We start from the raw sequence: 16,659 nt of genomic DNA on the forward strand, positions 1-16,659 counted from the left end.
GTAAAAGAGATCTACAAATCAAACATCAATCACCAATCAGACACCCTATACAGTCTTTAAATCTATTAAGTATTATACACTAGCTATTAATTTGACTCTATGCCATGTAGTACTTTTTCCAAATTTAACTAGAACAAGCTTTTTTGAAGTCTGACCAATGGATTGTGAATTTAATGGTGCATTATAATTTATTTTATTTATAACAACAAATAAAATTATTATTTGATAGGTACCCTACTTCTATAACAACTAAAAATGTACAACTTAACTGTTTTGTAATTTTCCTCCAGTTAATAATTATAATGTTTTGTAACAATAAAACCACTTAAATATGTATCAAATACTTTAAATTATACAAAATAAATTCTTAATTCTGTATATGACTTGAAATATCCCATTAAATGATTAAATTTTCAAATGTTCTTATATATTTTAGATTGTTTATTTTAAAAATATGAATAAATAGATATGCTTCATTAAAAATGATTTCTTAGATGAATTTATGAAAAATAAAACTTTATTTATTAAAATAATAAAATATCATATTCAATTTTGGTATGATTGGATAAAATGCTTAGTAAATCACATTTTCCAATGCAATAAAAAATAACATTTATATGCATGTATACGCATTACTTTCATAAATATGTAATAATATTATGTAGTATTTAGGTCTGTTGGAATGTTAATGTACTTATATCTGTAATCTAATTTGTATGTATATTGAATGTATTGTAAAATATGCCGTCAATAATGTTTGATAGTAAGTATAATAGTACTTACCTACTCGCAATTAGGGGGGCTTAGCCTCATCCATTGTTTTTTAATCATATTTTAGTTCAAAATATCAATTATTATGGTCTATGCTACACTACTGCAGCTGCTGATACAACACTAGCCCCCCAGAAAAATGTCCCTATTTGAGCCTATGAACACCTACCTAATTCCTAAAATCATTAAGCCCAGAGACTCCTAGTTGGAATTCATAACACCACAGACAAAGTAACGAACGGCTTTGTATGGCGAAGGGACGAGTGTGTTGTGGGTAAGACATCCAAACGTGCTCCATATACATTTAATAGAGGTAAAATTGTAGTCGTCAAAAATGTGTAAAATGCTTTTTCTCAACATTCCGTCGGCTAAGCAGTCATTAAATCGTTACAGACGAATGGCGCACGTATGGAAAGCGAATGCATCGTAAACATAATTTAACTTTATACCTAGTTCTGTGTATGTATATATAAAAATGTATTAACGTTGTACCCCTTTGCTTGCAGTTTGCAGTAATCGCGTAAAAATATACTTAGTAGGTACTTACATTAGGTATATTATGTTAACTGATGGTAGATAACGACGGAGAGCATTATAGAGCTGCAGTACGTTGCCCTCGCTGACTGCGGTTATCACGATTTCGTCTATGAGCTGGCGGGATGGGCGGAAAGTAAGTTTCCACAAGCTCGCGATAATACGTACTATTATAGCACAATAATTATTATTATATTTTAATAGCCACTCGCACAATTTCATCGTCCAGAGAATATTATTCTGTGTGCATGCCTCGTTATCGAGTGTTATTTTTGTACTGAGTGATAAAATTATATAAATAATATGAACTTACATTATGCATTTAAGAGTCAACAGGTACAATTTAATGTTATAATATTACATTGAATGGTTGTGAATAGTATGATTGTATTGATGTATATAGCCGTATAGTTATTTAATTATATTATTAATAAAAAAAAAAAATATATTAAATAATTTATGATTAGGTACCTATTATTATTGCTGTAAAATCAATACAATCACCACTCCGATCAGAACTAAAATAAATAAATAATACTAATGATAGGAAAAATGTATTAAAAGGTTAAAAAAAGGTCCTTTAAAAATTAATATTTTAGAATGTTGAACAAAATTCAGTTTTAAAAGTTATAAAATATTTGTTATAATTAGATTATTGGAAAGGATTACATTTTATAATCTACCTAAGTCTTCCCTGATTTACAATATTGATGGACTTCGTGTTAAATCAATCAGTTTTATTTTGGAAATTTGCGTTTTAAATTATCCGCGTAGATATTTATTTGATTAAAATTTGTTTTTTATTGTACCAACACTACCAACCTATGTCAATTTAAAAACGATTGATGAAATTAAAATCTTTTATTTCCCTTTATACTTTCTTTAGTAATTCATGATTAGCAAATCAGCTCGGTATGAAAATCAGTAACGACCTATACATAGCTCAACTTCGAGTTACTTACACTTACAACTTCAAATTAGCGAATTCAACGGTCCAAACTCCAAACTATCTGCTCCCGTTTGTGGCGGGATAAATGAGTTTTAGTTTTGATTCTGCATGTTATTTAAATTAAAACAAATTATATTTTTTTATGCGTTTTTTGATGTTCTTAATTTTTTTGGTAATTTTAACTTTTAAACATTGCCCTATATCTATTTGTGATCTGCAATATTATATTAGATCGGTGCAACATTGTTCATTTATTAATAAGTAATACACTAATACCATCATTCATCATTGATTATAAATGTAGACTACCCAGCACCTAGCTATTCTGCTCTAGTATTTATAATCTGTGGTAATACGTTGGTATAGTCCCTACACAAAACAATTTTGTCAATCTACTTAACTATTTTGATTATTTTTTTAGTATAATTTTTGTAATTTGTTAAGGCATAAAATAACTACTTACATAACTGATCCATCGACAAAAAACCAAAATCCAAATATTTTTACAAATTCGATATTTTTCCTATGTATTAATATGTATAAGTGCCCCGCCCGTGTTAAGGGGTAATGCCGCCCCAGCCCTCACATATTTTGCAGTCTCATATAAGCTTATAACCTATATAGTTTTATATAAAGTTAAATTAATTTTTGTCGAAAAAATTGCATTTGAAAATGTTATTGTCTGTATAAAATATAAAAATATACTTCTTGTAAAATTTTCAAGTACCCACGAATAATATTTTTAAATTACAACAAAATAATAAGTACATTTTTAATTTGAGAAATTTTGTCAAAATTTGAACTCTAAATGCTTCTAAAAGAAATCTTGCCAATGAATTTTTTATAATTTAAACTGATATTGTATAAAAATGTGTGAGGAGCCTTGTATTAATTTTTCAAGCTTTTGCATCCAACAAATAAAATTTTATTGATATTTAAATTTTAAAATACTAAAACATTGAAAAATTTGAAAATGTCCGTGGCATAAATAAGACTTATGAAGCTTGTCTAATGTAAAAACAGGGTATTTGACGCTTAGCAAGGAACGAATCGTTTTCAAACTTTAAAGGCAGTGTAGTGGAATAACGACGGAGACTAACAATGATTTTTGAAGCATTGACTTGACTTTTATTTTACAACTTTTACACCATTTTGATAGTAGGTATAGCTTATTAGATCTCATTATAATTAAAAACATATTTCATATAGGTACTTAATACTTAAATATTTTTACATTTATACATTTTATATCACTGATGGAAAGATTAATTTATAACGAAAAATCCCTAAAAACGTTATGAAGAATTTATATGTATACTGCCTTTAAGATATTTAAAACATATTCTAAAGACTGATATTACTATGTTACGTTTTATTTTAATAAAATAGAAAAGTAATACTTATAAGTTGATATAAGAAGAATTTATACAAGTAAGATTTTATTCTTATACTCAATTTTCAAACTTCATTACCTTGTAAGTTATAAACAAAAATTGTATCATAGGTACTGCATAAATAAAAAAAATAATTAAAAGCCTATAAATGTTCTTTTAAATGCTAAAAATTAGTATAAATATTTTTAAAACTTAATTGCTTGTAGTACTGAGTATAACAATATAAAAAATAAACATTGACGATATTTGGAGGGGGCAGAGCGTGATTGGCATCACCAATTTTTTAAAATTAATATCCTCATAATTTATACTATTTGTGGACCACCTAAAAAATGAAGGGGTTTTAGCACACATAAATTTCATTAAAACGCTACTGACAATACAAGTGGAATATTTCAATTTTCTATAATTAATATTTTTTTCACACATTAAAGGTAGGTACAATAAAATAATAAAACTGAAAAAAAATTTTTAATTCACATTTAATTCAGTTAATTTATTTTAACTTTAAACTCTCGTGAAATATTAATAAGGCTTTATGTTAAAATTGTATTTTAATTACAGTTAGAAGTGAGAACCAATTTTGAGAAGTATAGTATTACATTTTCAGTTTTATGTTTAAAAAAAAAATTAATAATCGTACAAATTTTCATATTGTTGTGATTCTACTGAATTTGAACTTAAAATGGTTTAAAAAAAATTGTGACTGGCCTGATTATTTGAACTCGTAGCATATTCAAATGTGAGTTGTGTTTAAAAGCAATCAATCTTCATCCTAAAATTTCACCTCAACATTTCGGCTGGTGTTGGGCGGGAGGAGGAGGAGGAAGAGGATATACACTAACCCTAGGCATAGTTTATGAAGAAAAAAAATGGAGGCCCCACAGGAAAACTGCAACCGAGGCCTTTTACAAGTCAGGCCCCTACTCTGGTANTTTAAAAAAAATTGTGACTGGCCTGATTATTTGAACTCGTAGCATATTCAAATGTGAGTTGTGTTTAAAAGCAATCAATCTTCATCCTAAAATTTGACTCATTCACAATCTATGAAAATAATTACTTAATTTAATAAAATTTAAAAAGGGGCGAGGTAATATAAGTGGGCGACGCTCTGCTGCTCCTAAACTACTACTCCTAACCCAGTATAGGTTACACGTGGGTCACTGTAGTGGATAGTGTTAAATTTGATTTCAGTGATATAAATTAAATATTATCTATGTACACGGAAAATGATTCTGAGCGTTTCTAAATTTAAACTTAAAACAACTATACAAAAAAGTGTGCTTTTATTTTTTTTTAGATTTTTTGGTTGCAGAATGAACTACTTACGTGGAACCTTGTTTTAAATTTTCAATTCTTAACTATAAAAGTTGAGCGTTATATTTAACTTCTATATGATTGGTATTGAATTAAATTTTCGAGCCTTTTAACGAAACGAGTAATAACACTTTATTGACGTTTATAGAAAAAAAAACAGAAAATGTCCACAAACAGCTTAAAACGGGTCAAAATAATTTGAAAATGTTTTCAAATATAGAAAATTATAAAATAAACATATGATGGAAATTTAAAGTATCCACTGTTAATCGATTTTGAATTACAACAAAATAAGAAAATCACTCCACGAAAAATCAAGTGAACATCCAATGTTGTGAAAATCCAAACTACAGACTCTTAGAAAAATTAGCTCAACTTTTTTTTTTAATTTCCACTTATAACGACTTATGAGGAATCTCATGTTTTTTTTTGTTCTTCCCGGCACTTTTGAAAACTTCTGGGAATTTTAAATTTTGACCTCGAACGCACTAACTATAAAAGATATTGAAATTTAAAATCGAATCATTATTTCAACTACTTATTGTGTACATAGACGCAAAAATAAAAAAAACACATCATTGTAAAATCAATAATTCATTGCTCCGCTCAGAATCTAAAATTGTAGTTCTAGTTTAAAATAAAACAAAATTTGGGTAACATTGTCTTTCTCATATTTGCAGACTTTAGGACTTTTGTTAAACCTTAGAAACCTTAGGACTGGCAGTGACAACTCATCATTTTTAACTTAGTTATTGTTTAATCTAATACAATGGCACAATACTAAACAAAATAAATAAAAATTATGGTCAATATATGTGTATTTTATATAATATGATATAAATATATTACAATATAGGTTACAGTATCCACCTACACGTAGGTATAAACAATGCTACATAATATATTATATACTTATTTACTTATAATGCGGATGCACAGTTTCAAAAATGCGTTATTCTCAACTTCTCATATTTATATTTTTCAAAAAAGTGCTACATACCAATGCATAAATACTTATGTCTTTACTCTCTAACACGTGCTCGAATTAGGGGAGGGACGTGGGGGTACTGAGTACCTTTACTATTTTTTTAGAATATTAGCACACCTCTACTATTTTTTTTCGTTACGACGAGGCATAAAAAGCGACGGGGACGCTAATGTTGTATAAGTAAACAGAGTACCCCTTCTTAAATTTTCTGAATTCTATCACTGTCTCCAACAGTATCTAAAATATTTTTTATGTTTTTACGATTTATATATTTTTTTTAAATTACGAGTAGGTTCTATAAGAATAAGATGTATCTATTTAATTAAACAGTGACTTAGAGGGCAAAGTGGTTATGCTGTGTATTTATTATTTACTAGTTATAAAGTTGTGTATTTTTTATAGCCTTATAAGTACGTTTATGTTACAATATGTATATGTTACGTTTATGTTTAAATCTTCGATAAGAACTGATCCGAACTCTCAAGCATACCAACTAACTAAGCATATTTTATTATATAAGAGGCAAGTACTGCAGCAGCCAGCAATTTGGAGTGTCGTCGTCATTGACGTTTAGCAAAGGTCCATTTTCATTGAGTAGTGTCGGCCTGATCAGGGCCTCGGGGCAGCTAAAGCGGCCTGGCCCTGATCATTTTTATGTTGTTGTTAGTTTATAAGCCCCCACGAAGCGAGGTCAAAAAGTGTTACATGCACGGTCACGAGATTTTTTATTTCAATCGTATTTGAGTTTTCACTCATTACAAACGCGTTTAATCAACTTTGAATTCTTACACAATATACCATTAGTCGGCTTACAAAATATAACTCGTTAACATTTCGGCTGGTGTTGGGCGGGAGGAGGAGGAGGAAGAGGATATACACTAACCCTAGGCATAGTTTATGAAGAAAAAAAATGGAGGCCCCACAGGAAAACTGCAACCGAGGCCTTTTACAAGTCAGGCCCCTACTCTGGTAGTGGGTATTGAGTAGTAAGTAATAAGTATTAATAATAATAACATAATTATGTAATATATAGTATATGGTTATTGCCTTATTCATTTTATTTTCGTTTTTATCTCGAGTCAAGTACCGGTACTCGGGTCGCGCTGTTATCGCGACGTCTGCGCGTGTGCCATACTGCCATGTGCGATGTGCGGCGACGACGACGACAACGACCGGTTTCTGACGTCCCGTCCGTCCGCCGGGGGAGAAGGAAACGAGGAAAAAATAGAAACCATCGCCTGTGACCGTAATGCGATATAAGGCCTCCCGGGCGGCAGTGGCGGTGGTTATTGCCCGATTAAAAGTGTAACAATAATAATATAACGACGACCGTGCTATAATATTTTACGTTTCAAACCGACGCATTATGATATTATACGAGTTACGACGATTTCGGGTCGTCACTCGTCTCTAGTCCATGTCGTCGCCGCCACCGCCGCCGCCGACCGAGTACCACGCTCTTATTACAATATTAATATTATTTCTATTTACATAATTGTATTATATTATTGTTGAACTCACGCCCGTCAGTGTGAAAAACGGTGAACGAAATAGTATTATTTTTAAACCGTCGCCGTCACTCGTGATTATTTTCTTAAAATTTTTCTCGCCGTCTCGTTCGCTCGCCGTCCGTCGTTTACCGTGCACTACGATTATTCAACAACTCAACATATTGCATAACTTTTAACTATAATAAAAACTATACATACACACCGTTTCACAGTACGGTTCCGTTTCGTTTTTTTGATTTTTGTTTTCGATTCCCAGTCGCGTTTACACACAAGCTTATGTTTGTTTGTTTTTACGCGTCAACTTTACTACCAGCTACGCGGCGGCGTCCGCCTGTAACATTATTGTTACTGGACCATAGCATCATTTAACACGCACACTTCTGCGGCTTTTTGCTGCGAAATCGGTAAGTGTCTCAGTGGTTGGAGTTGTTTTTGTAACGCCCGGCAATATAATATATTAATTATTATAATAAAACCAGCCACCGCTCTCACATAAGATTATTTTGAATAACCATTAAAATATATAGGTCAGCGACGTAACCATGCAGGGTCCCGGGTCTGGAACTCTGAACAGTCTGAACTACAGAGCCCTCCTCTTGAGCTGTATTTAGCGAATTGACCCAAAAATAATATGGTTTGTTTGGGCGAGTGTTCATACAAATACTGTTTGAACGAATAAGTAAAAATATGTTTATAAAAGTAAATTAATTTATGTATATTGTATAGTATAGTTATGTACATTGTACGTACACTGTCAATTTAAAAAATAAAATCGTATAGGTATAAATATATAAGTAGTTAATAAGGAATTAAAATTTTAAAAATATATAATTGGTGTTATAGTCGTATAGTAGTATTGTAATTTTAGATTCCGAGCGGAGCGATGAATGTATTAATTTTACAATGTGTGTTTTTATATGCATTATTTTTTTTTGGGTCTGTAATCACGGTTTCTTGCAGTAAAAGTGCTTCGATTTTCTTCAACAGCAACTTTTCTGGTAGGAAAGTGAATCTTGTTGGTGCGTTTAGGAGATCAAAATTCAAAATTCCTAATAGTTTTCAAAAGCAACAGCAAAAACAAACAAATAATTAAGGAAAAACTGGAATTTTTACGCAAAACCATTTACCGAAAAAATCGATTTTGGTTTTTATAGTGTAACTCTAACAAAAATGACCGCAGATACATGAAATGTTCACTTATTTGTGTGACCATTTTCTATACAGCATAACTTTTGGTTAGTATTGAATTATTTATGGGTATATGACATTTTCGATAATTCTTCGTTTTTTTTTAAACTCAAGTCGATAAAAATTTTTTGCTCGGTGAAATTAGTTAGAAATTCATAAAAAAATTTTTTTTATATCTAAGATGTAAACATTTAAAACAATATTCCTTACAAGTTTGTCTACCTTTATCAAAAAAAAAATTTCTACCGGAAAATCAAATTAAATTTTTATGAGCATTTGAAGTTGAAATTTTTATAACATTGGATATTCACTTGATTTTTCTTGCAGCGATTTTCTTTATTTGTTATAATTCAAAAGCAAATTTCTGAAGACACTTGAAATTTACAAAATATGTTTATTCCATCAATTTGTATACTCTATCCAATTTTCAAAATATTTTGTATCGTTTTAAGCTGTTCATGGACATTTTTAGTTTTCATTTTTTTTCTATAAATAACAATAACATTTTATTGGTTTTGTCAAAAAGCATGAAAATTTAATACAAAAATTTTGATACCTTGTTACAATAGTAGTTGAAAAATATAAAAAATAAATGGTCATTATTTTTTTTTATAAGTATTTAAAGTTCAAATTTCGACAATAATTATCAAATTGGAAATTGGAAATGATTTTGTAGTTTTAAAAATGTATAACATTTTCAATTTTTATAGCTAAGGATTGAAAATTTAAAACAAGGTTCCACTTAAGTAGTTTTTTCCATAACTAAGAAATCCAAAAAATATATGAATACAGTTATTTTTTACAGACATTTTAAGTTCAAATTTGGACGAAATTGCATATTAACATAAAGAATAACGTTTATCATTTTGTTGTAATTTGGTTCCAAAACAGCTCAATTTTACATAGGAATATTTAATATTTTTCCAGCATCATCGATAATTTAAGAATAATATTAATTCAACTTACTTGCTATCATATTAGTAATAAGTAATAACGATATAAAATATCCAAAACTGTCATACCGTCTCTGCTCAGAATCGTTTTTTGTATATAATGATTTGATATCATTGAATTCAAATTTAATACCATCCATTACGCCGACCTCTTAGACACCTAATGTACAGCAGAGTGACATCCACTTATCCGCTTTTTAAATTTGTAATGTGCAGCCAAAAAATTAATAAAATAAAATCACATATTAAGTATTAACATTACGCGAAGATGCCATACCCGCATGCTTTACATGTTTTTTTATACCTACTTCAATTTTAAAGCGAGTTATGAGCATTTTAAAATAGTAAATTGTTTGTACATCTTAAAACTCACATAATTTGCTTTAAAATTAAAGTATAAAAAAATCCTATGTCATTTAACTAGATAATATTCTTACTACTAAATTTGATTATAGGTCAATTCACTCCAAGATTAAACATAACTAAGTTTAATTAATTATTCAGAACATACAATGTGCTATGTTATGTATTTGTAAGACTGAGACAAAGCATGAGGTTATGGCGTCCTCAGATCCTCTTAATATATTATATTATATAATCAATAATTAATAATGAAGTATCTGGAGTCTATTGACTATTACTCTAATTTTTAAAAAAAAGATACTGGTACAGTTATATAGTCTATAGGTAGAAACGTCGTCCACATCAAAGTCCATTTATCACTCACATAGGTAAAAATAATTTCAGTCTCGCAAACGGTATAAATGATGGTCGCCCAAACCAACTACACATTTTTTGGTCAAAATGATTACACTCGCCCAAAACGACCACCGACGATATTAAATTTAAATTTTTTAGTAGGTACTATAGTACCTCCTACTTCCTGCTATCACCATTTATATTATCTAATGATAGATACATGTTTTATTCGGTACCTACTTATGTAAATTAAAATAATAATATAATTTAGGCACAAAAAACAAATAATATTATGTTGAGCTCACCCACCCCTACCCGGCTACCCACACTCAAAATTTCTGTTTAAGGCTATCAATAGGTAAAAATTAATAATTATAATCCTTGGACCTCGATCCACATTACCGTTTATCGAGTGTGTGCTCGCACGCGCGTGTGTGTTTACGGTATACCTACCTATATATATATATATATATATATATAGCCATATAGGTATAAGTAGAATATTATATTATACCTACCTATACGGTTTACAAACACTACACGCAGAGAATAAGCATAATATACGCGACATGCGTTCCTAACTCCTATTTACGAGCATCTATCGACGCACTGTCTTATCTAATCTCGTATTATTGTTTTCTGATTAAATGACTTTGGTAATTTGGTACGTACAGCCGTATAGGTATTAGCAGTATCAGCTCGTATATCGGCATTCATACGTAATAGTGTTTTCAGACTGGTCGAGCACGCGCTTTCGATATTTATTTAGATTTGTTTTTTTTTCTTAACAGAAATGCGTCCAATAAAGGACATTTTTACATCTTAAAACTATAACGTGATACTTGCTAGTTTTATGAATTTTTATTTAACTTTTTTCAAGAAATATAATATATAAACCTATTAGTTCTTATATTATATACCTCCGCATTTTTTTAGAAAATTGGTAAGTGTTTTTTTTCTTAAAATAATATAATGTTGCTATCTAATTGTAGCATCCTTTATAGTGGTGTATTTATTACCTATTATTAAACCATTAATGCATATACCATATGTATTATGTGTACCTACATCCTACAGATATAGGTATAATAGGGTATTATGGTTGTAATTTTATGACTTAAAATACCTTAAAATCAACCAGGTGCAGCTAGATTAAAATAATGATTTTTTTGTTTGTAATGATGTATAATAATGTCTATTGTGGAATATTGCTCACAAATCATGTTACTAACACGTTAGCCGTCATGTGTAGTGTAGGCGACCATTTAAATCCCGCCACACAAGATGTATTGACATATTATAATAATATTATTTAAATTCAAGTAATCTATGTGCTACCTATTTTTAGTTCGAATGAATACAATTTTTTTTTTTTGGTTTTCCTGTGTTACATAACTATTTTTGTAAAACTTCCAATAAATACATCATTTGTCATTCCTTTGAAAATAGTATGCTTACAGTTCAATAATGTATTTATTAAATTAATATATTATACCTATGCATCAATATGTTTTAAGTTTATTAAAATCTTAAAACGTAATTGAACATATTAATGTATAAAATGGGTTCAATTTAGTCAAAATAATAAGATTCAAATGAAGTTTGATTATTTGATACGTTAAATAGATGTTTTTCTATACTTAATATTTTAAGCAAAACAACTGCCAACATTTTTGTATTAAATTCAAAATAGACGGTGATCAGGCAATGTCTGCCTTCCACGTGGCCTAGTAAAACCCGTGGCAACTAACGTTTTAATATTATGTTAGGTATCGGTATAGGTATTCATTGATTCACGAATCATGTTCATGTCATTCATTTACATCAGCTATTTAGTACTTTTTAAGGACATTAAATTCCGAGCCCTACTTACGTTTCATTCATTATTGAAAACGAAGACGCATCTACAGGGAAACATATTAGAATATTGGCCCCTGGGTGATGTACATTGGAACAACTAAGAATAATTATCACTTATTTATGTATTGTTTAAAACTATTCATAGCAGTTATTGACTGAATCATATTAAGTTAAACTAAAAATTTAGTCTAAAGTCATATGAGTGTATAATGTTAATTCTGTTTGATCTATTTCACATAGATCTACTTAAAGTATTACTAATACGTATTAATCATTAAGTTAATACGTACCTAAATTTAATTTTTGTAGTCAAATTATAATTGATAGCCAATAGGTAATAAAAAGAAATTGTTTTCATTAATATCCATTTTTCCTTTATATCTATATAACTGTTAAAATGTATTTTACAAAATTAAACAAATGATTAAAAGAACGCCTTAACTGGTTAGTGGTTATTCTTAACTTGAAATAATGACTTTTGTTGTTTGTACCTATTTGCATTAAATAAATAATATATATGTTAATACACTGATTAATAGGCAATATGTGCCTAACTGATGTTTAGCTTTAATATTACGTAGTTATTAACTTTCAATGTTAATTTAGAGCTTAATAATATTATATTGCTTTGCTGAGTTTATTAATTAATAAAATTCTTTACAAATATCAATAAGTTATAAACTTATGTTTATTTTGGTACCTATGCCGATGGACGTATTAGTGTTACGTTGATTTTTTTGTATTCTGAGCAAAGCAATGAATTGATTTCACAATGTGGTTTTTTGTGTTGAGTATACACCATAATGAGTCAAAACTCGAAAATTATAAGCATTAGCTTTGGTTTTCAGCTTAAAGGGTGGTTTCTGATAGAAAATATATCTAGATAGTACTTTTGAGAAGTCATATCTCATAATTAAAAATTTCTCAATGCTTTGTAAAAGCGTCGGAAAAAACAAAACAATTAAGAAAAACTAGACATTTTAGGCAAAACTAGTTATAGACCAAATCGATTAAATTTTTTTTGGCGTAACTCTTATACCTAAAAATTGAAAGTTGAAAACAAGATTTCTAATAAGTAGTCTATACTGTTACTAAGAAATCTGAAAAATATATAAATACAGTATTTTTACACATTTTAATTTAAAATTTTGACGAAAATGTATACTTTATCGAAGAATATCAATTTTAGTTATATTGTTGTAGTTTAAAAATATTATTCATGGGTACTTTAAATTTGAAAGTATATATCATCATATTTTATACACATATAATGACATTTTGAAATTCAACGTTTTCGGCGATAAATTACTTCAATAACAAAAATGTTTAGTAATAGGGTTAATTCATGGTAACCTTCACAATGATAATTTCAAAACAAAATGCAAGCTACCCATCTTCCCATGGGCTCAGCTGGGGTTAAAATTCTGGGAGAGCTACAGATCACCTAACAAAACTGTTAATTTAAAATAACCCATAGGGGGTTTATATCTAAATCAGTAAGGAATATTTTTTGGGGGCTAAATCGTAGTCAGGGGACAACGCCTCTCTAGGCCCCTGTAGGTGCGTCACTGAACCCTACGCACTACTACTAATGGAAAATATATAAAATATACAATATCTTTGAAAATATACTTTGTATTAGCTCAAACTGTTTTTCGTATGCAATGACTTCAATTATCATTAAATTTAAATCTAATATATCCATAATAGTGACCTACTCAATGACGAGTTACACTCTTCATACAATACAGCAGATCGAGTGACTATATCTACCGGTTTTATATGTTTTTCAAACTAAGTAATAAAGGAATTAATATTTTATATACAAAGTTATAGTCTTACGCTCAGGTTTTATTAAAAACTTAGCTAAAAATTGCATGCTTAAGCTGACCTATTAAGGAATTTTATTTTATTAAAAATAAAGATGTTATAAAAATGAGGATACTATTATAGATACAATTAATTTTTAAACGACTATAATCTAGAAGTAAGAAGGTATTGCCTACATATATCTCCTTAGAATCTAAGCAATTTTCTTAAATGTTTATTTAAAAACAAAAAAATAAACATAAAAATAGGAACATGACGTATTGTGCGTATACATAATAATATTATACAACTTGTATAAAGGGTTTATTATCATTCAGTGACGTAGCCAGGATTTTTTTTTTGGGGGGGGGGCTGCAGCCCCCTCAGCCTCCCCTCTGGCTACGCCACTGTTATCAATAAATACGTATTCTTAATTTATCTATCATATTCAAGGGATAGAATAGAAAGTTAAGTAAAGTATTTTCAACACAATTATAGCCAAAAAACTGATAAGTGTGCAAAAATAAAAATACTCGTACACCACTAAATGTGATCATCTAGATTCTTCGTAAACCCAATTTTTTTGGTATGACTATAGGAAATAAGAATATTTATTTACGTGTTCAATTTGAATGATTATAAATAATTTATACTTATATTTTAATTGGTAATAAATAATTATCGTGAAATATTTTATATTAATTCTTAAGTTATTTTTGTTAAAATCAAGTATTCATAAATTTAACCAACATTTTTGCTGATGTTTAAATAACATCTTAGGGGTATTGTCAGTGTTTTCTAACTATAGTCCATAATATTAACTATAGCTATAAACAAATTACGTCTTATAGGTCATGGTCTATATTATATCTATAAATTTATAGATAAACTTATATCATCATATAACACATTATGACAGTGAATATTATAAATTTTGTGAATGTTAATTCTTAACGATAACATAGTCGGTACTTAGTCCCCGTATTATATATCCATATGAAAGAAACTACATTTAAAATAAACACAATTTGTTTACGTTACATGCTGTCTTGGTTCCTGACATCCTTTTCGGTTGTATGATATAGCATTATTTGCTTTCAGGAGAACCGATTTTGTATTCAAAACCAATTATAAGTATTACCATTACCACAATTTTGAAATACATCAAAATATCATAAAAGACTGAGTTTAAAATAAAAATAAACCGGATATATATTTTTGTAAGCCGACAATTAAGTTATACCCTTAAGTTGTATCAATCATATTAAATTCCATCAAGTGGCGTTTTAATTGATTTGAAGTACCTATATAATTATATATTTATTGGATATTATTATTATTGTATAAGTCTCTTGTTTCTATAAATAAAAAATTAAAAAAAATTCATGTGATTTAGATTATCAGTTTATATTTTTATCGTTTGAACATTGGTCTATTGTACTCTGCAGTTACCTACGTCATAATGTTGTAGATTTGTACCTCACACACGAAACATTGAAACACTTTTATGCAATTTTGTTTTACCAGTTTGAATATTTGTGCGTCAAAGTAATTCATAGTTTAAAATTAAAATACGCATTGTTATTTGATTAAAATATATCGTAACACAATTTCTACTTAAATATTGGTACATGCAAGTTTATTTAGTTGATATTTCATACTTACTATAGATATTTTATTAATTTGTTGTACATTTTATAAGTTTTTATCATTCTAATACAATTTTAAAATAAAATATATAATTTATCAAAACAAACCAGACAAGTTTTTAAAGTCAATAATCATATGCATATATTAAAGCTTAAATTATTAATCTTGAATAAACATCTGTTTATTTATGGATATTTTTGAATAGATAAACATGCCAAAATTATTCTTTATATAACTTTAGATTTGACATAAAAGATTAGAACAGTTCATAGGTTATAACTTCGAACTAAAAATTGTATTATATATATATATATATATATATATGTTATATATGTATTTAGTAACTTTTGGTTGAAGCTATTAAAAATGAATAAAATATGTACATATATTATGTTATATACTTAGCTAACATAAATAATAATTTTAATATAATTTTTGTCGTAGAAAAATAATATTTACACAACATATCAGTGTTTGTGTATTTCCCGAAATAAAATATTTTTGTTAGATGACTTAGGTACGCCACTGTTAGAATTAGGTACCCAACAAATTAGATAAAAAGTACCATATTCTATTTACTATCAGTAGTTGTTCTCTATACCTACATTTATTTAACATAACGTACTTATGGGCCATGGACTATGAGTATGAATGTATAATCCAAGATTGATCTAAGTAGTGAGAACCGATCCTAATTTCCTACTAACCAAATTCCTATTTTAGGCAGTGGTGTAAACACGAGCCTTTGGGTTTTTGCCCCCCGGTGTTTTAAATATAAAAACGTGAACATTTTTTCATTAAGTATTTATGTATATAAATATTTCAATAAGTTATAAGATAATTAATTTAAGTAGGTGTCGTAGAAGAATTCATACCAAAAATTGTAATTAGTAATTTATACCTATACTAAATGGCAATATTCACCATACGGAACATTGTATCGGTCCATTTAGTATATCGCTGTGAGTTTGTGACGTGTGCTTGTTTAACTATACAAAGTTCAAGACTGTATCTCTATTTAAAAAAAATCTCCATA

This window comes from Myzus persicae, unplaced genomic scaffold (assembly GCF_001856785.1).
Source record: "Myzus persicae strain clone G006 unplaced genomic scaffold, MPER_G0061.0, whole genome shotgun sequence".
Classification (NCBI taxonomy): Eukaryota; Metazoa; Arthropoda; class Insecta; order Hemiptera; family Aphididae; genus Myzus; species Myzus persicae.